The sequence below is a fragment of the Meleagris gallopavo genome, chromosome 4 (genome assembly GCF_905368555.1).
Source record: "Meleagris gallopavo chromosome 4, MGAL_WU_HG_1.1, whole genome shotgun sequence".
Lineage (NCBI taxonomy): Eukaryota > Metazoa > Chordata > Aves > Galliformes > Phasianidae > Meleagris > Meleagris gallopavo.
In genome coordinates, this window is record NC_139407.1 from 11,016,413 (window position 1) to 11,042,648 (window position 26,236).

The following is a 26,236-nucleotide window of genomic DNA, read 5'->3' on the forward strand; positions in this document are numbered from 1 at the left end:
TGGAGTGTAGTTAGGACATGTTCATGTAAGAGCTACTGTCATAAAGACATACTAATGCTTGTAATCAACTTCATTTTAGATCAATGTTGATTTAGGCTCATTTGTGGATATATTTAATGGTGAGATTTACTTTCCTGCTGGTTTGCATCTTGCTTGTCCAAGAATGTGCTGTTGTGTGCTGGTCAGGTTTTTTTTTCCCTTCATGTCTGGTTCAAAGTCTCAGAACGAAACTCAGAAAGGAGGACTTGGTGGATTCCCAGATGTTTGATAATTTTGTGCTTCAGCCTTTCTCTGATTCCTGGTAAGGACGCATACGAAGATACTTTCAGAGTCTTTGTCCTGTCTGTATTTGCTTTTTGTGTTAAACTTAATAGAAATGTAATTGCTTTGAGACCTCTCTCATTTCTCAAATTTGGCTGCAATTGCCCAACAGATGCAGAAGTGATTCAGGTTTGGAGAAAGATATGATCAGAGGTAGTGTGATCATAATGATTTTATTTCCATTACAACAAAAGCTAAAGATAGAATTTATGACAAATACTTAAGAAGTTCAGGAACTCCTTAGCTTTCTGATGCCCTTGATGATAAAGGAAAGTATCTAATGTACTAATGCAAGATACCTAGCTTTTACCTTCTCTGTGAAGAGCGTTGTAGCGATGTAATCGCAGAGGACATGAGGGCAGTTGTTCAACCTAAAACTGGAATTCCATGCTGAGGTAAAACCGAAAAAGCTTTGTTTTACCTCAGTAACCAACTTTCCTTTAGCTCAGTAACCAACACATCTCTTGAAAGCTGTCAGTCCTAGTTGTTTCAGCCGTATAGGTATTTTGTCACATATTAGGGTTCAGGTTATATTGATCTACAACTCTGGATAAGCTGGTTTGGAGGCTTTATTTTTGTTTGACACCGAAATCATTAAAGCCATAATCACAAATATTACCTTTACCAGTAATCAGAGTAGGAAGATAAAGTACCACCTGGAGCTAGAGGCTATCATTTTGTTGCTTCTGAAAACCCTTTGCTGCTGCACCTCTTTAATTTGTGAGGCCTGGAAGATGAAAGAGTTTGGAAAGTAGCTAGACTTTTTCATTAAGAGAGCCTTGAAAATACAGCGTAATTAAAAGAAACCAATCATAGATGTGGAGGACTGGTCAGAGATTTACCTGTGAGTAAACTGGTAATCTGTAGTTCTCTAACAGAAATCTGGCTGTTTTTCTAGAACTATGTGCCATGAGATTGCAGGGAATCTGTAAAGCTATCAATGAGAACATGAGGCTATGACAAAGCTCTCTGAAAGCTGGCTGGAATGAACATCCGGGAAAGTACTTCCAATGTCAAGCATGTATGCTGTAGTTATAAGCAGGCACATTAAGAATGGCTCATAATTAGTGCTTCACGGGCTCATTTAACAGACATACATTTCTCTTTTGTTTGTATGGCTTTTCCCTGCAGGCTCTGACCAACTCTACATTGCTGGTCATGCAACAGGCTGAAATAGGGCACAGATGAAGCTCAGCTGTATTCTCTCTTCAGAGCGGGCATAACTGCAGCTGCTCAACGTGCACTGAGTAGCTATTCTGCTTTTTGGGTCCCCCTTGCCACCAGTCTCCTTGTTGTCACTCTAACTTGACATGACTGCTGCTACAGAAAGTGTGGTGGCAATTAATTGTTGGGAATTGGACAACCAAATGCTGAGATACCAAAACAAAAAGGCTTGTTTGAAAAGGTAAGTTACCTTAAGCCAGTGACAATATCCCTGTGTCAGTGTAGTGCTGAAAGATTTCTAAAAGCCCTAGACTTCTGTTTCTGGCCATGCTTTCTTATCTCTTCAGTTTCTTTGAAGTAGTGTTCATCATTTTCTGCCAGTCACTCCTGATGAGGTAGTTTCCCATTAGCAAGACATATACTCCTGCCTGTGAGCCAAGATACAAAGCAGCATGGGGCTCAAGATGCTCCCTTGGTAACTGCCTGACATGACTCAGGAGGAACAGCGTGTGAGCCAAGTGATACCACACTGCTAAATCAAAGCTACTCGTGGATGCAGCACTGAGTGCTTCCAGGGCCTGTTCTGAAGCAGTTGTGGTCACCTGGCTGGAAAAGGGGATAACAGAGGTTGGCTGCTCCCTTCTAAAACGGCAGCTGAAGGAATTACCCACTGTAGAACTGGAGTACTGCAGGTAGAGGAATGCATTTCTGTTGTCGACAGTATCAAACTCTACAGGCAATTAAGATTTATAGTTAATAACCTAAAAGTCAGCTGAATATGTAGGCAGCTTCTGTTCACTTTTCACTGCTGTAAGCTCAAGGTTGTTTTGGAGAATTGTCATTTGAAAATATTATGTATGCCAGCAATTAAGGCAAACTCTTCTGTCAGTAGAGTGGGTTAAGCAGTTAAAATCCTGCACCGTTTTCGAAGTGCTTCGCTTCTCATTTGCTTGCTACAGTATATGAATAGACATGAAGCTCTGGTCTACAGCGAAGAAAAACTTACCCACAAGTTGTTAATGCTTCTAAACTACACCCGGGGAAGAGATTTAAAAAACATCGGTAGTTCGTAGTTTCAACACCTTGCACTTGGAAGGTGTTAATCGGCTGGGGAGGCAATCCTTTATTTTCTTCCACTTCAGGATCCTAACGTCTCTCAGGCTTTGTTAACAAACGGGTTTCCTTTCAACAGCTCTGTGGGGTAAAACGCAACTGCATCTGAACACTGTCTGTATGACAGCTTCCTCAGGCTCTGCGGCTGACAGCTGTATTGAGTAAGAGCTGCAGGTTCAGAACAATCTCCTGGTAGGCAAGGCTGTGCTGACTTCTGTGGAAGTTGCATATGATAAGTACAAAATCAACCTTTTTTTTTTTTTTCCACGTTTATGTTTGAGAAAACAGATCTTTAGGAAGACTTAGAAAAGTACAAACTAGATATTAGATTTATTACTTCATGATTTTTTTCAAGAGGTTACTGAATTCACACTAGCACTGTCAGAACTATTTATTCAAGGCTTTTTTCTTTTTTTTGTCACTGGAACATTAGGTAGATTAGCACAACAAGAACTCTTGTGGCTCAAGATCCTTTCTGCCTGTGGTAGCTGTTAAACCAATTTCTGAGATTTCCCTTTGCACCTTTTTCCCTGGACTGATCAGTGAATGTTGTCTGTAGCTTTCTAATTTCCACTTCTTGGAAGATATGTAAATGACAGAAACTTTGTTATCTAGGAGCTTTGCGTTATCTTGGAAAAAAAAAGCAAAAGGTTTGCTGGTAAGGTTGTGTGAAAAGTCACCTTCTCATATGTAAAGAGCTCAGCCTTCTGTCTTTGTTTTGATGTGGGTGTGGATTAAGCTGTTTAACAATAAGTGTTGGTAAAGTTCACATTCCTCAATGCTTTGTGAAGGCTTGCTTAAATATAGATGTCTAAAATGAGATGTAATTCAAGTCTTCTCCTTAAACGAGGATAACTTCATTCCGTATGTAGTTCATTGATAGTCACCTGGGAGCCTTTACTTAGCCTAAATAGTGTCTGCATCGAAAAGCATCCTTTTGTATGTGAAAGCTTAGGTACTTTTCCCGTCTCTAACAGTTGCTTTAACAGAAGGCGTTCGTTATCGCGAACCTTTCTTTACGGTATTATAAAGCATATGAGAAGTAGAAGAAACGCGAGGGATTATTACCGAGAGACTTCTGACCAGAAATGTCAGGATTGGTTTGGAGAGGGAGGCAAATGCCTGAAAGAAGTATAACAACAACAAAAAAGCATAAAGAAAATAAATTGAACACATCTGATTGCTTCTGGAACTCTCATAATTTTAGAACAAATGTTTTACAGTGAAACTGGAGAGGATTAATACAAAGACAAACACTTCTTTTTCACTGGGGAATTTTTATTTCCTTCTGTGTCTTTGCTTAAATGTCCCTTGTCTGTCATGCCTACTAGCTTTTGGTCTCTGTTGTAAAAACAGGAATTTTAATGTTCATCTTTTTGCAAAAGTTTTATTAGTACTGCAAAGGCATCAAATGTAAACTTATCCCTCAATATCATTTTTCAGTTGAGTGCTGGAGAGGCCATCATCCAGTCTTGTGTGCAATGAGGAGGTTTGCAGTCTGATTTAATGGGAATATTGAGTTCTAACAAGATGCTGCCTCTCTAGGGAATGGCCTATCAAACTGCACACCACAAATACACACAGCACTCCTCCTGGGCACTTGCAGTTCTGCTCCTTTTTTCAGATACATACCTCTTGATTTGTGCTTTGTTAAATTTTTCTATTCCATCTGGTTTTATAATGAGTAATGAGTAGCACAGGAAGAAAAGAAAATTGTTTTGTCATTTCAGAAAGCACTGAAGTAGAGTTAAAAATAAAAGCCATTGGTATCTAATTGCCCTGGAGATACTTCCTGCAAGGGCTTTGCAAGTGCAAGACTATACAGATCCTTAAGGGTGAGCTGCTGGCACCTATACTGATAACAGACAAGTCTTTTGTTCTGATGTGTCTTCACCAAAGTATTTTATAGCACAGTGACCAGATTAAAGTTTGTATTCACTGTATTTATAATGCTTGGCAAATATCTTTTGTATTAATGTTATCTTGATAAAGTAGGGTAGGAAACAAGTTATTTGAAATATGAGGAAGCAGGAGTTTTACCAGGAAACTTCTGTGATTTGAAGCTCCTGTGAGAAACGTTGGTTTTCATGGAGCCGTTCTTTTTAGTCATTTTACAAGTCACTTTTCACATATACGTGGCTGTATTAATTGTATATAACATAAATGGATAGGTCATGATTTTGTAATTAGGATGTGAGTTGGGGTGCCAAAGAGGTTCTTATTTTCATATTGATTTCATAAATAATTATGGTCAAGTCTAATTGATCTTAATCAAATGTTTTATGTGTGTGACTGGTGACTTAAAAAAAGAGACTTTATTCAAAGGCAAAATAGGAAAGTGTTGCCCTATAAGGATAGCTTTCTGCAGGGTGCTAAGGAAGCTTCCTATTTCTAGTGATGCTAATGCTAATTTCAGTCATGAGGTGAATAACATTGCACGTAGAGCTGGGTGTACGTTATTCACTGTGATTTACAAATACCTTTTTGAACTTGATATCCATTATTTCTAACAAGAATTATGTCCACAGATCTTCACATTTAAATTAGATTTGTAGGGGAATAGGAAATAGTCTTCGCAGTTTTTTTGTTTGCCAGGCTAAGCCTATCTACTTAACTGCATACCACACGCATCCGAACTGCAGAATTTTTTGCTTTGTTTTGTTTAAAACAACCGGCTTATCCTATGGCATTTAAAATGTGTTTTTGTAGAGCCTAGTAAAGCAAATACTTCAACCACTTAGTAGTTATCATGAGTAATTAACTCTTAACACACTTTCTTGAGAAAAATGTGATATCTTGTTACTGTTCTACTGGAATGTGTAAATATAACCAAGGCAGAAGTCGGTCATGAGCACCCCGAGTACCGATAACACAGAATAGAGGTAGATTGCAACAGAGAAGAAGGAAGTAAGATCAATTATTTTCCTTTCATTTGCCTTGACGATAGGTAGGTAGGTAGCATTTCTGCTTCAACCTGCGGAGAAATACAATGACATGACTACTTTGAATTTAATGGGTTTCTACCAAAGATTGTCCAAAGTGGATAGAACTTTGTTATAATGAGAAGGTATTTCTCTTCTGAGTTCTCAGAAGCAATTGCCTTTTCCTGGTGGATAACTTCAATTTGACTTAACCAGAACTGAATTATTATTTTGCTAACTTAGTGAAAACTCCATAGGAATGGGAAGTAATATTTCTACATTAATCTTCTGATACTGCGTCCCTTTTTAGAGCATATTGCTCAGACAACAAAAAGAGAGGGGTTATGACAAAGTGATACAAATATCACTGACAGCTTTCAAGCCCTGGGATGCTGTCTTGCTGAGGGCAGTGTTGCATATTCGAAGGAAAGCACTGACCTTATGTGCATTTCAAGGTTGTACTTTTTATTGCATCAGGGTGTCACCTCCCCAGCAAGGTCAGCCCAATATTTGAAGAAGCTTTAAAGAGGGAGAGAAGACAATATGCCTGTCCTGGGAGGGGAGTGGAGAGAAGTAGAGGGAAAGGCAGCTGACTGGAGAGTGTAAATGGCAATAGGCAAGTGTAATAAGCTGAAACTTGGGTATAGCATTGCTCATAGAAAAAGCTTTTGCTTTGAAGAGATTTGATTCAGGGGAAATGGTTATGAGGGATCAAATATGATGTTAAAATGGTAAGCGCAATGCTCTGTTGCGTTTCTGCCTGTAATGATAGCAAGTGCTCATATTGGATGGAAATAGGAAAGAGAGGCTCCCCTGTACAAGGATGCAGCAAGGCCTGAAATACTGTCTGGCTTCTCCTCTACATTTTCTCTTTGCCATTCTCTTACGCTTCCTTCACCACTGCAAAATTTTCTTCTTTCTAGCAGCCCCCTCAGAGTGGCGGTAAAGGATATGAACAGGGAGACCAGCTGTAGCTGGGGCTGAGCCATATTATGTCCTTGCAGCGGTGCAAATAGATTAGGAGGAAATGGCTTCCTCCCTCCCTGTGCTCTTCCATCTCCAGGCTCAGAGTAAGCCAAGCTGTTGCTGTGCTTGAGGCCCAGCAGTGCTGCTTTTTGCAAGATCCCAGACTCACTGGTTTAGGCAAGGAGCTGTGAAGGGCAAGGCTGTAGGGCAAGAGGCAGTTGTCTCAGGAGGTGTCTTTGCAAGCAGAAGATGAAGGTATTAGGGAAATGAGTGGAAGGCCCTTCAGGCAGCACTTTGATGAGGCTCTGAGGAGCTCAGAGAACCTGCTGGAGGTGCAAGGGGCCCCTGCTGCAACATGAGGTGTGGAGTTTGATCAGCTTTGCCTGCGTGGAGTCTATGCATACTTTGTAGTATACTTTCTGATCCAAGTCTTTGCATGTAAGTTTCACTCAGAGGGCTGGGAGACCTTGGTTTGGGCAGACAAGAAAGGAAATCTGCAAATAAGCAGGAACAGAACAAAGAAAAATGACAAAAGCTCTGACAATGTATACAATATTTATGAAGAGCATCAGGAGATTGAAAAACTTCCCAAAGCTGAGCTTGTTGTCATCAAACAGTTGCATCAGCATTTAACTCCTTAGACTGTTTTGGGAAGCAACGCTGGAGGTAAAGCTAGGTTAACTGAAAAAGTGGTATAGTTTCCTGGCTAGCTAGGGATGCAAGAAGCAATTTTCCATGTCTTTGTTTTCATAAAAGTGATGTTTGGTCATCTTAAATTACTTTGAAATAAAACCTTGTGTTTAAGGAATGCGTTAGTATGACCTGCTGTCCAAAGATAGCAAAGACTTGATTGCAAGTTTGTGCCTTACTGAGGTACAAAGTAGTTAGAAAATACTGGCCTTTGTGAGGTAGATCAGTGAACAAACGTACCTTTCTAGAATAGCTCGCTAGACCTGCATCTGTGTTATTCGAAATAGATCGAATGGCCCACATGCTTCAGTGGGCAGCTATGGTTTGGAAGCAACAATCAGTGGCTGGAATTGAGGAATACTTTACACAAACTGTTTTGTTAAGTCCACGTAATTTCATGAATCTGAATTCTCTGTGGTTTAGATACTAAATTAAACTTCACTAGTGGCTACGTTAGGATATTTGCAAGCTCCTCAGAATCCTTTCTTAGTGATACCAGCTTCTCTTGAATTTGCAATTTTTCTTCCATCATCGCTAATCTCTTGATAGTACTGTTTTTCTTATTGCCTTAATGCTGATATATATTTCTAAGCTGATAATGCAAAAGCAGGATTCAGAGGATTATTCTTGTAGTATTTGATGGAAGCTTATAGACAGAAGAGAGGCAGACTTTTTAAGCTGAAAGAGTGGAGATTGAGGTTAGATGTTAGGAAGGCTTTTACTTAGAAGGCGTTAAGGCTCAGGAGTAGATTGCCCAAAAACGCTGCAGATGCCCCATTCCTGGAGATGTTTGAGGTCAGGTTGGATGTGGCCCTGAATGGCCTGACTTAATAGGTGGCAAACCTGCTCAAGGCAGGGGGGTAGGAACTAGATGATCTTTAAGGTCTCTTCCAGCCTGCACCATTCCATTCTGTGATACTGGTATTTAAACCTGTGGAATCTATCAATCTTTAGACAGGCTTGTGTAGACTTCAATAAAAGATGATTTTTAAGAACCTGTTAACTAGCTTTGATGTAATTATCTAATACCATGAATGTGCTATTGCCTTGTCAGTGTTAGAAGTTTAGACCACGTTAGATTTCACTAACATATTTAGGTAATAAATTCTCTGCTGGCTTTATTACACTGAAGGAAGGTAAAATTTGACCAGTTTGGAGCAAACTGCATAAAGGAAAATGGGGAATCTTAAACTTGAATGATTTCTTTGTAGTAGAGAGCTAATTACTGAAAACTAACTGTCCATTTCCATTGTTGTTTCAACCATCTGTTCTGCCTCCACTTAAAAATTATGAATCTGATACATGCTGTGTGCTCTTGCTGCTCTCTTTGTTCAGCTCACTTCTCCAGTAAGAGACTAGGCACCTCTTTTTTTTTTTTTTTTTTTTTTTCCTGGATCAGTTGCCTCCTAAATTAGTTATTTGGGCTGGCTCAGGGAACGGGCCTGGCAAGCTCTGAGGACAGAAGCAGGTACATAGTTCAGTCACACTGAGGAGCAGTAGCAAGCTGTGAGCTGCTAGGTCCTCTGACTCCATCTTGTGTGTCTTTGTGTCCGCAAGTGTTGTGAACACTTCGTGGAAGGTCTAGCAAAGCCAAGCCGTTCTGATAGTAGCCAGAGATAATGGTCTGGTGACCAGAGGGAGGTTGACCATACTCTTTCTAGTTTCACTTGCAAAATAAGTCCTATTTACATAAGTCATGAAAAGGCAGTAGGTTGTGTTACTACTGTGCTTGTCTAGGTGTCTAGATTTACCTTGTATGTGTTTCAAGTTTCCTCTATACTACTTTCTTGGTTGGCATGGAGAAGAGAGACATTGCTTAGAGTTAATTGAGCAGATCTCTGACTTTCTTTTCCCTACTGCTGAAATAGTTAACGGTGTTGACATGCAAATTATCATTACTATACATCTAATAAAGAACAGAAATTCTCTTCTGAATGAGTGAGTACAGTCCACCCAAGAAACATTCACAAACACTCCAGGACTTGCTCTAAGCTACTTGCATGGTTAATCGGATGCCTCACCTTTCCTTATCAGATGAGGAACTCTATTTCATCATCACAGAAATGATCAGAGACGTAACAAGGCCAGCAAAAGTTTGTCAGGTAACTGAGGTAATTTCACTTGACATTCGCTGTCAAAACAGTTGGCCAACTCATTGTCAGAGTGCTGTGTCACATTTTGTAAGTACAGATCAGTGCTATGTAGTATCTGCCACTGTCCATGCTTCACCTGGGCTGGACGCAGGCTGTTTGGACAAAGCAGATTTACTCTCTACACAGCTCCCATAATTTCCAGTTGTGTTCGTCAGCCCTGCGGCCCTGGCAAAGATGACAACAGTAATGGGAAAGAACCTCTGTCACTTATTTGCAACTTTTGTACCCATCCCAGTTAGAGGAACAACTACCTGCCTTTGGGCTCCTGTAGTGCTTCTGAAGCCAGTTTAACTGGTTGGGATGTGGCGTGGTCTGCTCTACCAAAGCCAATAGCGCCTAGGGCAACCAGGACAGCCTGTTATGCTTGTTGGTGGTGTAGAGGGTACTTCACTGTTGTTCAGCAGCTTTTCTTTTCTCTGTTGGACGATTGTCTTAAGATGGTAGCAACTGATTCAGATGCCATTGATTGTTTTGAGACAGGCTAAGTCTGACCTGTTTTAAAACTTACTTTAAAATACAAAATGGCTGCATAAAGAAGATAAATGGAAAATTTCTGTTTCTTAGAGCTATCTACGGTTATTGACTCTAATACTGACATCAAGTTGCCCATTTTCTGGCATAATGGGGGAAGAAGCTCAAGGATGAGGATATACCACCAGGCAAATGAAAAGAACAGTGGGGAGCTCTGTATGCAAAATGCTTGTAATCTGTTTAACCGTGGCCTCGGTCATGTCAGCATATCACATTATTTGTCTGCCTTTGTTGTGAACTACTGAAGAGAATTAAGTATCTTTAGGTTCTTTTCCCTTCCAGATTACATTTCAGCTTGTTAAGTCCTCTATTCCCTCTCCCAGCACAACTGTGCATAGTGACACAATGGAAGGGACGCTGTAAGTGGAACACAGGTATAAATTCTGCATGTGTGGGGAGGGTGATAATGTCTGGCTGTAAAATGCCAGTGTTACTGCTGGCACTACAGCCTGAAGTACTAACTTCCCAAAATAGAAGGGAGCAGCTAGAATATCTTTGTCTGAGTCCAGTTATCCACTTTACAGTGTATACGCACAAGCTGGCAAAACTGAAGGGACAGGAAGCAGCAACATGAAGTTAGGACAAACAGGAGGCAGGAGTTCCTGCAGCTGGCAACATCTGCCTGGGGAACCATAGCCTTGGATTTCTTGTGAGTTGATGAAGTAATTTATGTGTGGACTTGAACAGTAATTCAACACAAATGAAGTTGTAGGTGTAATGATGTTTTGAATCAAAACAAACCAGTTTAAAATGTAAATCAATAACAAGCGCTTAAAGCTATAATTCAGATGAGGAGTAGTGCTGGCGGAATGGTCTGAGTTTTTGAAATGCAGATCAGTGAACTTATTTAAAGGGCATTTGTTGGGCTTCCTGTGAAATTATATGTGGCACTTGAGATGGAGCTTTAATGTGAAATGTGTATCGGCGTATTCTAAACTGTAGGTATGTGAATTGCTCATAAAAGTCTTGCTCACCTATGGCTGAAATGAGACATAGCATGTAGTTACACGACACTTAGAGCTGACATAAGCCAGCACTGCTGTCAAAACAGTGCAAGAGTGCAGTTAGATGGCTCAGCTGAGCCAAACTAACAGGTCACTTGCTGGCACTTCTGTGTGTCCCTACGACCGGCCTCCCTGCTGGCCATATGCTGCCTTTACTCCTCTTGCACTTGGCTCTATTTTTCTGATCCTTCAGCAGGCCACTTCAGCACCTTTGCAGTTAAACTATGACAATAGTTAAACAGTGGTTTAATGAGCTGACCTGGTCCTCTGCAAGGTCATTTGGGTCCAAGGAAGAAAGGCCTGGCTCCTCACTGAGAGGAGGGAGAGTGTGGATCTGATGTTTCAGGCATCAGCAAGCCTTTAGGTTTGTTTAGCTGTATCTTCTAGCTGTACACAGGGCTAATCCTGCTGCAGACTCGCTTGTTTTTGTTTCTTGTTTATCCACCACCTCTCTCCTTATGCCAGCACTTGCACATCCAGTTGATGAGCTATTTAGGGGGTCAAATCCAAACCAACATAAACAGTTCAGCTTTTTTAAACAAGATCAGCATTACATACGAGTGCAAAGTAGACAGCATATAGATGGGTGTGGGAGTGGAGGGAAAGACCAGGTTGGTTTTTTTGTTTGTTGTTTTACCAGTGACAGTGACTGCATGAAGTATTAGTGAAAGTACATCCCTGGAGGCCTGGTGCTGTGGTTGAACCCTAGAAAATGAGAGGTACTGAGTTTCCAGAGTGTATTTGCATGAAGCTCAGAGAGGAATTTTTCTGTTTCACATTTAGTTCACTGACTTCTTCTGAAGGCTAACTTGACCCAGTTGTCCATCTCAGGCAATCCTGGATTTCTGCTCCTATTAAAAACACTCTGTGATTTAGTAAGGAGTGTGTAAATGAATCATCTTGTCAAGCAAGAAAAAAATACACTGGCTTTGGTTTTTTGAAATGCATCTAACCTGTTTGGTTACTAGATAAGTTTTAAAACATAATAACTGTTATTACTGCTGAGACAAACACAATATGATGCCAAAAGCTAAACTGGATTCATTGTAGACTTTGCTTTTTTAAATTCCAGTTACCCAGGCTGGTCTGTTTTCAGTTTCAAATCATCACAATACAACCAGATTTAACTGTTCAAGAAATGCTGGATTTACTTGAAAGAACTTTGTAGATATGAAGAGATTGTTGGATGTGTTTAAACATCCAACCGCTGAAGTTCTAAAGCTTGAAGTTTTTGATTACATGGGGCTAAGGAGCACAGAGGGAAAAAATGGAAAGTCTGGACTGATGATGTGAATGTAGCCCACGCACCGTCTTGAGAGCTGACTGCGCAATCACACTTTCTTAAAAAATAACACTGATAAGCCACCCCACAAAGTGGTGCAATTACATGCCTGAGGAGGTAGTTGAGGCCAGGAATGAGGTGGTGGGCTTGGGAAGAAGAATGAGATAATGACCAGGGTCCTAAAAGAAACTTCTGTGTGGCTGTGACCCGAGGGGATGTACTGGTGGGATGCAGCCAAAAAGGGAGAATGAGGGTTGGTGACATGAAGGGTGAGAGTAGAAGCACTGATTCACTCTGTTTAGAGAGACCTCCCATGAGCTACAGCCTTATTTACAAGTTTTTAGGTTAACTACTCATTTGTTGATGGGAGGGAACCCTTGCTTTGCCACACTACAACTTCTTTTGGTGAAAAGTTAACAAGAAAAATGAAAACTACTGTAGCTGTTTCTTTGGTTGTATTTTCTTTATTTCCTCTGATAAATTACATTTTATCCACCCTTTATAATGCCTTTTAATTTTAGTACCATACTAGTGTTTAGTTGGTTACTGTTGGCCAGGAAGCATTGTTTTAATGTGAAAATGTTTGGTTTTTTTTTCATAATTGGTGCAAAAATTCAGCTTTTGCTACTGTTCCTGCAGGACATTTCAATTCGCTTGCTGTATACATGTATATGACAGAATCTCCATTCTTTTTGGGAGGTAACAAAAAGAATGGTCAAGAAAAATGAAGAAAATTGATTTGATAACTTAAATTCTTTAGATTTGTGTTTTTTTCAGTATTCACACTTTATTCTTCCTTTGCTTTAAGAAAACTGCTACATTAATTTCAAATTTACCCCTGGAGTCATAGACTAGATGAGTTCGCATCAGTAATTCAGAGATATATTTTTATGAGAGTCAAAGCTATGGATATCACCCAAATGAGATACAAGAATCTAAGTCTATCAAAATCTGAGCCATGTAAGCCCAATTCCTGAGGTTGTAGTTGCCCCGTCCCTGGCAGCGTTCAAGGCCAGGCTGGTGGAGCTGTGAGCAAAATGGTCTAGAGGAAGGTGTCCCTGCCTATGATATATGCCTATGCTTGGAACTAGATTATCTTAAAGGTCCCTTCCAACCCAGACCATTGTATGATTGCAAGGTGTAAGAGGTGTGTTGTTTTTTTTGTTATCTTTTCCACATAGGAAAGAAATAGTAAGTAGTAAGGTCATACTATCACAATCACCATGTTACTAACAATGTAAATGAAAATAATGCTGTGCGCTTAAGTTGCCTGTTCAGATGCAGAACCTCATCTGTTCAGGAGCTGCTCCTCCCAAACTTCTACCAGGACCATTCTGGACCCAAATGCTTGATGCGTAACTGAGACCATCATTGTTTCTGAGCTACAGTCTAGCTGATCGGACCATTTCAAGGAATCTTATTGCTGTAGCCCTTTTCTTTTGCACCAGTGCTGATGTTGGTCTGAACTGTTTCATTATGCTAATTCAGTAGAAAAAAAATTCAGTAGAAAATAGCTTTCTGTAAGAATAAGAATACCTCTATTTCTTACACCTCTGCATTTGCTTAGCTCGTTGCTGCAGACGCCTTCTCTACTCTTCTTCCTGTATGAAAATGTTATTTGCTTGCTGTGAAGAACACATCATATTGGTGGCTATGCAGAGAGAATCAAGTGGAATTGTCACCTTGCCTGATGACTATGAACAAAAGTTGACTTCTTTGTCTATATGCATACACAATTGTTTGATTTTTTTGATTGCGTATTTATGACTGCCCTTAAATCTTTCAGTATATTAAAAATGTATCAATCTGCATTTTTTTTTTTAAACCCAATATGCAGTTTGATACTATGGAGACATAAAAGAATTGCAGAGCTGTTAGGAATTAAAAGTTTAGATACTCAAAATGAGGGCAAAAACAGCTTTGCCTGAGTGTCTTCTGTTGTTGTTTGTTTTTAATAAAAGCGTGGAACATAATTGAACAACTCCCATGTTTTGCAAGCATGGAGCAACAACTTGCAAATATCCCTCTGACACCTAAGATTTAAAGCCATATTATTCAAGTCTGTTGCTCTTTAGGGATTTTAGTACTTTGTGTCACACATGCTGCTGAAATAAGAGCATGTTACACCTATGCAATTTCATCACCTTGTCATTTAGACTGGACCATAACTACCTGAGATGATGCAGGCAGGGGAAATACAACATACCACTCATTTCACTAACTTGCATGCTATGTACTGAAAAATGTTGTTATTCCTGTTGAATAACTCTGTCATGCCCATTTCTATTAAGGCTTCACAGTTTAGTGTTTGAAAGTCTCTAGTGATGTTGAAAATCACGAAGAATCATGAACATGTTATATGAGCTTAACTGTGAGAGGCTCTCTGACCTCTTAGAATCTGTTCCCACTCTGTTGCTTTTGCTCACACATAATGTTGTAAGGCAATGAATATGAAAGTTTATTCATTTGGCTCATCCCAGAAGTATGAAGTTTCATACATGTATGCCAAACTTATAGTCTCATGTGCTGTAGTTCAGTTTACCCATGTTTGGAAGTTTCGGAGAGCTCATCAGAGGAGAACAGATACAGATTTTTCCATTACACAATGGAGCAGGCACAATGTTGGGCAAACTTATACCTGTGCCCCTTTGCAACATCTTGGTTAGCGTGAAGACCAAGTCATTTAGGGAGTGCTGTAAATGTATGTAATGTCCCTTTATGCTAGCCTATTGTATTTTCATCTCTGATTTAGTTGACAGATGTGAAAAAAGTGTATGAAGCCAGATAACTCCCTAGCAACTACACAGCTGCAGATGTTGAAGAGAGCATATTGTTTTGGCTAAGGCCGCTGTTAATTTATACTCAAAATGTTTCTTCCAGACATGCCATTTTTGATGATATAATATATCTCACTGTTATTTTGTGTTGATCCTTCCCACATTGATCAAACCGTTTCCCCGTCTGTGGCCTCTTCTAGCATGAAATTGCAAAGTCTTCAGATCCCAGTGTTTGCTTTTCCTGGGTGAGAGAAATAGTCTTAATGCACAGACAAATATAAAATCGGTTTGCATTAGTTAAATTAAAGAAGTCTTTAGGCAGCAAAATTTAAAGGGTTTACAATATGATACATCTCAGATGGTTCAGAGAAAGTTTTTTGTTTCTCTTCATCGTGTTAGTTCTGCTTGTAAAGGCAACAAAATCTTTGGGGTTTTTCAACAGAAAAAAAATATTTGGTTTTCTGTTGTCACTGGGCAAATGCTGAATTTTTGTGTCCTTTTCCTCTCTTTGATCTGTTTGAAACTCTTACCAAATTCCAACTGTGCTACAACCTCAGGTTTGGCAGAACCACAGGTTCAACTCTGTACTGTAAACAGATAGTGTAAAATGCAGTGCTGCTTTATAGTCAATTGGATTTAGCTAATGGTCATTTTCTGGGGGGAGGGGAGGGGAACACGTGGTTGCCTAATGCTTAAAAATTTGATGTGGATTTGGTAACCATGCAGTTTAAAAAGCTATTTTAAAACTATAAACCATCCTCATTCAGCTTAGACAAGTACCTTTCCCATAAAGGAGAAAATTTTATTTTTTGAAGTACGTTTAAAAAAAAAAAATTCAGGTTAGCAAAGGTCATTCAAAAGTCTTAAGGCCTCTTCTGGCATCCTTCAGAGTTCAGTAAGAGTCTTCCCACTTTTTTTTCAGATATCACTGGGTGATGGTAAAAATTCAATACCACGCTTCTGAGGGGTGGGTTTCAAAGTAGAGATGATACTTCTGCCTTTTTGTTATGAACTGGCCAACAAAGTTACAGAGCTGTTCTAACCTGTCACCAATGCTAAACTTTTCAACAGTTCTTACTGGGTTCAGCTCAGCACCATGTTAATGAAGCTGCAGGTCAACTCGAAGCACAAATTGGAGCAAATCGTGATCTGGGCAAAATATATGGCATAGATGTAGCTGTGAAAGATTGTACCACATGCACACTTGAGAAGGCCAAATGAATCTAGCTGTTAAGGAACAGTATCTCAGCAAATGAGCTTGTTGACCTATGGAGTGGAGCAAGGGGAATTTGTGTGGATACGAATTGATTCAGGTTCAGAAAAGAACCTAAAGAAATGCAATTACCTCTTGAAGGATGTAACGATGGTTCTAATGCTGCAGTTCTTCCTAGTATAATTTTGTATGAATGAATTATGTTACAGGAAAACTATATTTCTTGGATACTTATTTGTGTAAGTAAGAAGCGTGAGTTCAGGGCTAAACCCTAATTGACAAGTTCTTGAATATGATACTGCAAGTTTAAAACCATGCAACAAGAGAAATTTGAAAGAACTTAGAAGTAGCTTTTCTGTTATTACCTGTGTTCTCCTGTATTAATATTGGTTTATATATTCAAACTAATTCTGATGTTATGTGATCAGTGAGGTTAAGTTTTATCTTCTTTCTAATAAGCAGTCTGGGCTATATCTAAATACTGCAGAGATGACCAAAGCAGGACTTCGGCAGAGCTATTTCTGAATGCAGCATACATAATGTGGGACTTGCTTCATCCAAGTTTGAGCCCAAAAGCACTGTGCAGAGCTCCCCTTTGACTGTGTGTGGGCCTCTCCCTTATAGCTGAGCAGCTCCTCTACTGCAGCTGTAAGGGGTGAAAGACCATTTGAAGCGGCATCATAGGAAGACCTGTAGCCAGCAAAGAGATTTTGGATCTTAAGAATGGCTGCAACAGTGGCATCTCTTCCTCAGCTTCCCATTAAGAAATATTTCTGCTTATTCACGAGGACTCCCACTTGTGTGAATGAGGGTAGGCACCTTACTTGCAGCTGAGTAAATACAACTAAGGTGGAAAGAGTTTTTAGAGGTGTGCCAAAGCCTCAGCATTTTCCACCTGGATATTCCAGGACAATTCTCTGGCTGAAGTTCTAATATTTGATAGCAGTTGCTTATTCTTGGAGCCTTTGTGTGGAACAACACAAGAGCATAGTTATTTGTTGCTGCATTACAAGGTCAACAGGTGTGAGCTGGCTCTGCCTGGGAGGCAGGCGAAGCATAGCAGAAGTAGAAAGCTCTGCTGAAGTGTGTGGATATCAAGCATGTCATGAGATAATTTCTATGCTAGAGCTGACCTGCTGCTTTGAGAATATAGGCAGGTGAAACATGGAAGTGTTTACATCTGTGTTGAGTCTGTCCTGACTCTTTGCTCATGTGATGCGAAAATATTACATTCCTCACTGAGGAATCTCAGTATTGGCCCATGATCGTGACTTGTTTCACAACACACAGTATTGTAGTGTTTGTGCCTGCTTTGGGATATAGCTGTTATACTTCTGCTACTTAATGGTGTTGCCTGCAGGTTTTCCTCCATGTGCTCAAAGTTTCAGTGTTTGTATGTTAGGCAATGCAATATATATTTTTTTCCCCTTATTACTTACTAGTCATGCTACAAATCTAAAAAAAAAAAAAAAAAAAAAAGCCACAGGCAAAAACACATGGTGTCAGGAAAAGACGTTGCTTTTGCACAACTCAGATTCTAGGGGCAAAATATGAGTAGCCTGTTAGCTTTTTTAATTCAGGAAGGCTGTGGCTGGGATACTGTTTTTAGTATGGATGTGGCCCTTTGCAATCTGTGTATTTTGTTGGTTAAAAATTTTTTTTGCTACTAAATATAATTTTAAGATGCTCCCTAGATCTTAATTACTTCTAACATATCTCCTGCTTATTCCAATGATTGTATTCTATTCTTAGAGGTGTTACTTTGTCAATATCCACTGCTCCTTAAAATTGCTCGCTTACTGCCTACAGTGTGCGTGTAATACCCATCTCTAGTAATTTGCAGATGATCTCTCGGAAATGCTGCCAAAATTCCAAGAAGGCTTTGGGATGGTCCCCTTTACTTGCTGGATATAGTGTTCTGTGGTGTACCATTTCATAAATGCCTGCCATGTTTTTTCAATTGTGCACCTGCTGTGGCAAGAAACCAGCAGTGGAACCACAGCTGTCTTCATGAGAGAGCAGACTGAACCAGCCAAGCAGAGATCCAGAAGCAAGAGTTCCAGTCACTGTATTTTGGAGGTGCCAGGTCTTAGCTTTCAGCTCTCGAACACTGAACTGCAGCGTGCCATGGATCTCATGCCAGAAATAAGGTTGCCTGTCATAGTACAGACATGTCTTTCATGTTTGAAATTATGTCGAAGGAAGAACTGGAGATAAGACAGATGTTGGCAGTGGGAGAGAGGAGAAGGGAATTTCTGCATTCATTAGTCATGCTGTTGAAGAAAGAAGAAAGATTTTATCACATCTATCCTGCTGAAAGCAGAGCTCTGGGTTCACAAGACATGCTGCTAACAGTGTGCATCTGTGTCTACTCTCTTAGGTGCTAATGCCAGAAAGCTGATCCCATTTTCGTTACAACAAAGAGGAGGAAGGTTCTGTTTTTGTTTGCCGTATGTATGGCCATGGAGGTATGGCTGATAAATGAGAATGAAGCTATTTTTTTGTCCCAATCTTTGAGTAAACTTGACTAGAAGGGAACATAGCTCTAATTAAACAGAAATAGGAGGAAGATATGTAAGGCACAGTGTGCTGGTCCAGTTGATGAAAGAGCTGACGTTCTCCTGGCTGCCCATTGCTTGGTAGATGTGTACCTGGTAATTGAAGTACTTAACGTGAATGAAATAAAGAGTAACGATGCAAATAGAATTACAGCACTCCTACTATGGCAAACCCTTTAATGGCAAATGTTTGAATTATTTAATAATAGCTCTTCTTTTTCTGGTAAGAGGAGCATGGTCTCTTTAAAAACCTTGGCCTCCTTTCCAAAATATTGTTGCTGAACCATGCCCCACCCCCACATAAGCAACACCTGCGTACCTGCAGGGTACTTTCTTCTTGATAGCTTGTATACCTTGATAATATACGTTGGTGGAGTGGTCTCAATTACTGCAGTGTTGCCATCCATGCATTGCTCTAACATTTACCAGATTCCCACTGATGTAATAACTTGCTCTGCTCTTAAGAGTCTTTTTGCTGCATTTGCGATCTTGGTAACCACTGTGTTGATGAGCTTTAAAAGGAAAAGAGACTCCGCCTCAGCCAGGAATGTATGCAAGGAATAGCAGATCCTAGCAAGAAAAGCTAGGAGAGCTTTTGTGCTGTGGGAGCTGCGTGCAACAGCCTTCTCAGCCAACTGTTGCTGTTTCAGAGTGGTTTTGCAGCGCTGACTGACTGCCTAGGACACATGTTAAGCTGGGTCAGGGGTCTGTGCCGTTGCTCTGAATGTGGAGAAATGCATAACGTGGAGCAGACCCTCTGTGTGCTGAGGACATCTGATGGATTTTAAGGAGGAATGAGGCATCTGGGAATGATATAATATTCAAGGCTTCCAGAACTCTTTCTTCGCTGGGCTGCATATGCTGTGCATCCTCCTAAGAAGGAATAGCTAACTTGCAGAACCACTGCAGAGGGTAATGTTCATTGTCTCTTGACATGTGTGTTACTGAAGTTACAAGAGGGACTAGAGTGGTTTTCTAACCACTTGGTTAGAAAATTGAGCCAGTTCTCTAACAAACCAGAGGCCACTTTAAGCCATTTCTCTTTCTCCCTGGTAGTGTAGAAGGGCTGTGACTTGAGCATTAGCACTGCTCTGTGCTGAGGCTGAGGGTTGTCTGCTTCTGGTAAGACTCAGCAGAATGGAACAGGTGTCCTCTAATGGATCCTCCGACACTAAACATGCAAGCAGTATATTGACAGATTAAGGCCACATTTCTCCTGTTCAGTGGATGAACGGGGAGCTTAAAGCCATCACATTTTCACCCTTTTAAAATAGAAATGGAGCGAATTAGGTGCTCTTTAACGATGTTGAAAAAGAATGATTGAGGTATTCATCATACAGGAAGGAGGGAAAGAGAGAACAATGTTAGGGGAGAGACCAAAGAGGCAAATACACAGAGGAAAAAATAATCACAGTGCAGAACAGTACGGGCTGCAGAAGGAGGCAGGGCAGAAAAATGCAAGGCTTGCTGGGTTAGGCCAGCAGGAGGTAGAGGGCTGGCAGAGAAACGGCAAAGGCATGTGCCTGCCCACCAGAAGGAGCTGCGCAAATATCAGCTGGGGAGGAGCTGCTCTTACCATGTTTTACAGGATCAAAGAGCAAGTGGAGTGTTTCTTTGTATGATGTGTATTTGTATAGTGTGTAATGCAGTGCTTTGGTTCTGATTACTAATAAAAGATAGCACAGGCACAATTAAAAAGCATCCCATACAGACCCAAGTAAAAAAGATGAGACAAGGCTTGGCAAACCAGTATCTGACCTAGTCTGTCGCTCCTTATTTTGTTCCTATTTATTCATCATAGAGCTAATTAGTAGTATATTACAGGACTGAGGTCATTAAGACTTAGGCTTCTTTGCATCTTCTCCAGCTAATTTTAAAACTAACTGAAGTGTTTTGGTAGACAAAGCTGCTGTATTCCAACCTCCACCCCCCCACCCCCCCCTTGCCTTTTGTTTTGGCATTTGCACATGGTCACTGCCTTTAGTAGGGCTTCCTTTCAATATATTGCAATGGCTGGAGACTTCCCAGAGTGGATGTGCTTCTTTCTCTTGTACTGCTGTCCTGGAGCAGGTGGGAAAAGCATGCAGGTTCTGCCCCATGCACCTCAAATCAAAAGGATCTCACTTGGTGTGTGCAGACTGGGAATTGAGCTACACTGCAGGTAACTTCAAGGATGACAGACAGCAGTGGAAAATCAAATCAGCTTTAGAGAGAGAAACACACAGCATTTAGCTGGGTCTGCACTGATAACAAGCATTTTCAATCACTAGATCATGAAAACTGCACCATGCAGGGATAATTGTCTCTTATAAATGGCACTGTAGTAACTAGGAGGCCAGTGATCTGTATTTAACATGATTATATACCACAAATCAAAGATAAGGCAGGCACTGCTCCTCTGATTCACTTTTGTTGAAGCTGAAAGAATGGGATGTAAAACAAAAATCAAAAGAAAGCAAGTATAAAAAATGCGAATGCTTTTCAGCCTAAAAATTCCAGAAATTAATTATTTTATAATCTGGTACAGCCAAACAATATGAAGAACAGAATGTCTGTAAATTCACTTTGGCCTTAGCAACCCCTCTGTGGGCAGTGTTATGCTGTGTTGGAGTTAGGAGACCTGACTGCTTGGAATCCCCTGGGCATTTTTCTGTTGAGCTATTGGTGCTATTTGGTGCCCTGGCTAAACTTCAGGCTGGTTAATTACGCTCTGAATAGTTAGTTCCCCAGGAAGCATAGTTGTCACTATCTTTAATGAGTTTGAGAGAAAAATTAGTATGCTGTGTTAGAGCATGACAGTTATATGTAAAATTCTGTATGTATATTGTGTTTTGCAGGCAAAGAAAACGATTGGAACCGAAGGGATTCAAACCAACATAAAGATGAACACACATTGGATCAGAATCTGGGGAAATGAGTTGAGGTAACAGTTGACTGCTTAGTGGTGTGAATGAATAGAAATGTGAGTGTAAAGGGAAGAGAATGTATGTGTAGAAGAATGTTATGTCATATGTCATCTGCTCTATTTTTGTATATGTCTTTCGAGAAAATTCTCATGATGTTTTGAGTCTTAAACCAACTTACATTTCTGGCTTTTGGTGCCCTAGTACTGAAAAACTTTAAAATAGCATTTTGAAAAAAGAAGGCTGGCAGGTTATACCAGGATCAAAGAAACCAAACCATCTTCCTTTCTCTATTACATTGCCTCTGAAAATGCCATGCCCTCAAGCAAAACCAAGGATGATTTTTTTTAATTAATCACAAGGCATGACTGTAATTTTATTTCTCATCTGAGAAATGAGAAATCTGCTCCCAGCAGCACAGTGACTCTCAAATATGACCAACCAGGACTAGATTGGGGTATCAGGCATCTGGGAAGTTAGCTGAGAATTGAAACAGTGCATTAGCAGTTGTCATCAGAATCCTATGTCAGAATGCTAAACTGTTTCTTAAGCTGTGTTTTCCCTGGAGTGTATCTTATCTGTGCACTGACATGCTGACCGAGTTTGACATATTCTGTTCAAGATTTGATGAGATCACAGTGCAAGACTATCTAACTGCAGGCCATAAATTGTTGCACTCCTCCATCTGGTTACTCTCTGACAGGCATATGCTTTGCTTAATCGGGGTGATATACTCTCTATCGTTGCCACAGATCTTGCCATACCATCTTCTAGGTGCTGAAAACCTTAGGAGCATGAACAACTGAACTGTAGGGGTACCACATACTGTGCGACAGTACTTTGCAGAAACTAGACCAGCTGTGCATTGGCTGAGGCCGATTTCTGATTGCAGGTTTACAGTTAGAATAAGGCAACATGGCTATCTCTTGCTATTTGCAGTTACTGGGGGGGACTTCCTTGTGATTATGTCCATATTGAAAGTTCGATCCTTGTCTGTAAAAGTAATACTTTACTGCACTCGGATAAAATGCTTCATACTGAAATCTAATTGTCTGAAGAAGCACGTGGGTACCTTAGTCTCACTGACTGTGGTTCTTAGAATACTGATTTCTGTATGGAAAGCCGTGTGGTCTTTTCTCTGACATCAGCAGAATGTCTGGATATACTCGGCATGGTTCAGTCCTTAGGGCTAATGAGGACTGCTCCAAAGATAACGCTTCCTATTTCATGATGTTGGTCCATGGCATTAGAGGCAGTAGAGGTTCAACTTTCCTCCCAGTATCCCTTTTACATGTTGTTGCCATGTGACAGACAGCAACAGGGGCAGTCTGACAAATGATGTCTGCCATAAAAATGCATGTAAAGCAAGGACTTGTCGCTGAATTCTTCCATGCAGAAAAACTGGCATCCATTGACATTCATCAGCGCTTGCTGAATGTTTACGGAGAATGAACAAAGGATGTCAGCACAGTGAAGCAGTGGGTAGTGCATTTCAGCAGTGGTGACAGCAGTGTGTAAGACAAACCATGTTCCAGGTGGCCATGCTTGTTTTCAGAAGCATGGTGTGCAGACTGTTGTTCATTGCTGACAAAAATGCACAGCTCATGGTGGTGACATGTTGAAACATTGTGTTTTGTAGCTGAGAATTTGCTCTATTGAGCAGTGTAAGCATGTCCTTTGTATCTGTTGTAGTTTCCATGAAATAAATAGGAGGCATTATTTTCGGAGCAACCTACATATCTAACTTGTGGGTATGATCATCGTTTGTCATTCACGTTGCCTATACTGAGACTGCATTGATTTTATGTATTCAGAACTTCATCAAATATTAATTATCCTAGGTGTATGCTTCAGGCGGAATACATGTAGAAAATGTCAGTGCAAATGTTTAAGTATTTCTGAAAACAAGACAAAGGAATGAACAAATTGACTTGCCAGGGCTGAAAACATTAGAGAACTTTTTTTTTTTTTTCTGAGAGGTTGTCTTAATCCTGTCCACTTGGGAAAATATATCAATTTGGCAGGGAAAGGAAAGATGATTTTTGTGTCAGGAGATCAACAAGCTGTAAACCAGCCTCATCTTAGTCTCAGTTTTGCAACTAGGTATTGCCAAAACCCTTTCTGTAATGGTTAGCTGCAGCGATGGATCTTTTGGAAAGAACATGTATAAACAGCCAAGGATTGGTGTCAGCACGTCTCAGCTGAGTACTTAAGAGTACATCAACAACAATGATCCTGGTAGGTCCTAACTTTCAAGAGCCTAGTTGAGCGGTTTTTGGCTAATAATAAGGATTTATAGATGAGATTTGTGCAATAATGTATGAAATGTAGAGGGGGTTGCTTTTAAATCTACTCAATTTGTTTGTTTGTCAAAAAATTGGCTATTTTTGGTCTATCAAGGAAAGGAGGAGTTTAGAATTTACCTCAACGTCCTTGTCATGTGGGCAACATTTTCTAACACTCTGCATAACTGCCAGGACAATCTGAGCCTACGATGCCTTGGGATGACAAATTGATTACTAATTTACTTACTCTCCAGAGCTTAGTTACTTCCATACCTCACGTAAATGAAAACTCCAGAACTGGAGAGTACACGGAAGAATAAGGCATGGGAATGCATGTGCTCAGCTGTATCAGCTTCTTTATTGAACCACCTCGTTCAATTCCTTGGTCCTATCGCTCTTTATTCACCAGGGAGCCCAGTTTACCTTAGCTCTTCAACCCCATGCGTGCTGTTGTACTCAAAATGAAAGAGTTTTTCCTTGCTTAAAAAGAAGTTCACTGCATCTATTACAGTTTCATAAGCTCTTAAACTGGCTGAAGCCATTCACCCTTTTTCCCCACCATACTCCTGCTCCTGCACAGGGTCAGCACAAGGATTTGGACAACCACACAGTGAACCGTATCAGGGAACTGATTCAAATTAAAAAAGAACTTGGCCCCTGAAACATTTGTTTTTCCCAGCCACGCCAGTTCCCTAGGCCTGTTCTTTTTGCAGCTGCACCAGCAATTGTGCCAGCACAAAGGAGGTGGGTGACACAGGGTTAGGGATGAGCAGCTCTTGTGGAGGAGAAAGGGTGGGACTGTTCAACTGCTGACTTGTGCAGCCAAAAGTGATGCTGGCAGTGCGAATTAGAATTTCCCTGGTTCAGAAAAAAATGATAGGAAGGCTTTGAATTCCTCAAGATTTATACTAAGTACTGTTTATATGGGGAATAAAAATGGGGCATGAGAGCTTTTTCTTTTGTGTTTTTAATCAGTTATGATGTTCTTAGTCTGGAATGAGCTCATTATTTCGGGTATAAAGGAGATAGATCTCTGTATCCAGTTACCATGATCTGCTGAGCCAGTCTCATTTCAAGGTCCCTTTAGTTCACAGGCAGTAGTGTAACAAGCTATGACACACAGCTGCTCCTGCAGCACCAGGTTTTAGTGTACTGGTTTAGTGTACGGTGTAAAAAAGTGACCAAGAAGTGAGAGCCCAGAACTGCCAAGCCACCTCTGATTTCTTCTCTGGTAGGGTTATTAGCTTTAATTTTGTATCCGCCACCTGCCTGAATAAATCTTAATGTATCATTCTGTGGTGTTCTTTTACAACAAGATGTAACTGGGACAAGGCTGTAAGAACTTGAAAATAGTAATTAAAATAGGAGATAAGATTAGTCTTAGTGGTGTCTTCCAAGAAGCCAATAATAGAGCAAGGTTATTCCAGTTATGTAAATCTTTTTAAGCTGAGTGACTAAAGGGAAATTTAATTTTAAAAGAACCAGCAATGTTTGATTACAAGGGGTCCACTATCTCTTACTAAAATGAAAGCCAGGAGAAAGTGAATCTACTTTCAAAAGCTTCTGAATAGTGCCAAAAAAGATACGAAGGGAAAATTTCACTCCCTAGAAAGTACAGCAGTATTGCAGCATAGTGGGCAGGAGTTCTGTGCTCAGCTGCAGTCAGAGCAGAGTGCAGCCCATTATTCCTCCCCTCTTTTCCAGTGATATAGTATTGCTGGTGCAAAGTCCTTACATTAGAGTCTACAGAGAAAACAACCAATAAAGGAGATAAGGGAGTGCCATGCTTAGCACTTTCTCTCTGCCCAAACCTTGCAGATTCATAACTTTTAATAAGTATCTTGGCAGCTTTAGCCATACACATTAATTTCAGGCAAGTCATGAATTTTGGTCTGAATCCCATCATCTCATGGGTAGAAAAGACGAATAACTTCTCAATCTGATCAAAGACCTTTTTGGCATCTGCAAATTGATTTAAAGCGCAAGTCTTATTTAATGCAACAAAGGACAATACGAGTAATAATCTCGTAAAATTATGAGTTCCACATTTATTTTATATAAATCCCACTTGATTGTGGTAGGCCAGTTTAGGAAGAACTACTAGGTTAGAGTGAAACTGTTCTTCTGCATGAGTGAGTCATGAAACAGGTAGGTCCCAAGTAGGCTTTAGACTGCAGGGACTGGCTCATGAAGAGTTCATTTTAGCAAATGGCTGGACCCACCAAAGACTGTGTATAGAAAAGCCTCACAGTTTCTGTCTTGGATAGATCCTTTATGTTTGTGTGCAACCCACACAGTGCCAGCTTAAAGCTCTTTTCAGAGCAGGAAAAATTGAATCTTGATGCTTGAGGATGA

General features: G+C 40.4%; 1 protein-coding gene across 2 annotated transcripts in view; it reads left to right on the forward strand.

Annotated features, from left to right (window-relative positions):
* The window catches only part of SMAD1 (SMAD family member 1), a 103,727-nt gene that overhangs the window by 27,597 nt on the left and 49,894 nt on the right, over positions 1-26,236 (forward strand). For both annotated transcript variants that reach the window (XM_010709530.4, XM_010709531.4), the window contains one exon: positions 21,531-21,616. The gene's annotated coding sequence lies outside the window, so the exon portion shown is untranslated. The remainder of the gene's footprint in view (positions 1-21,530; positions 21,617-26,236) is intronic.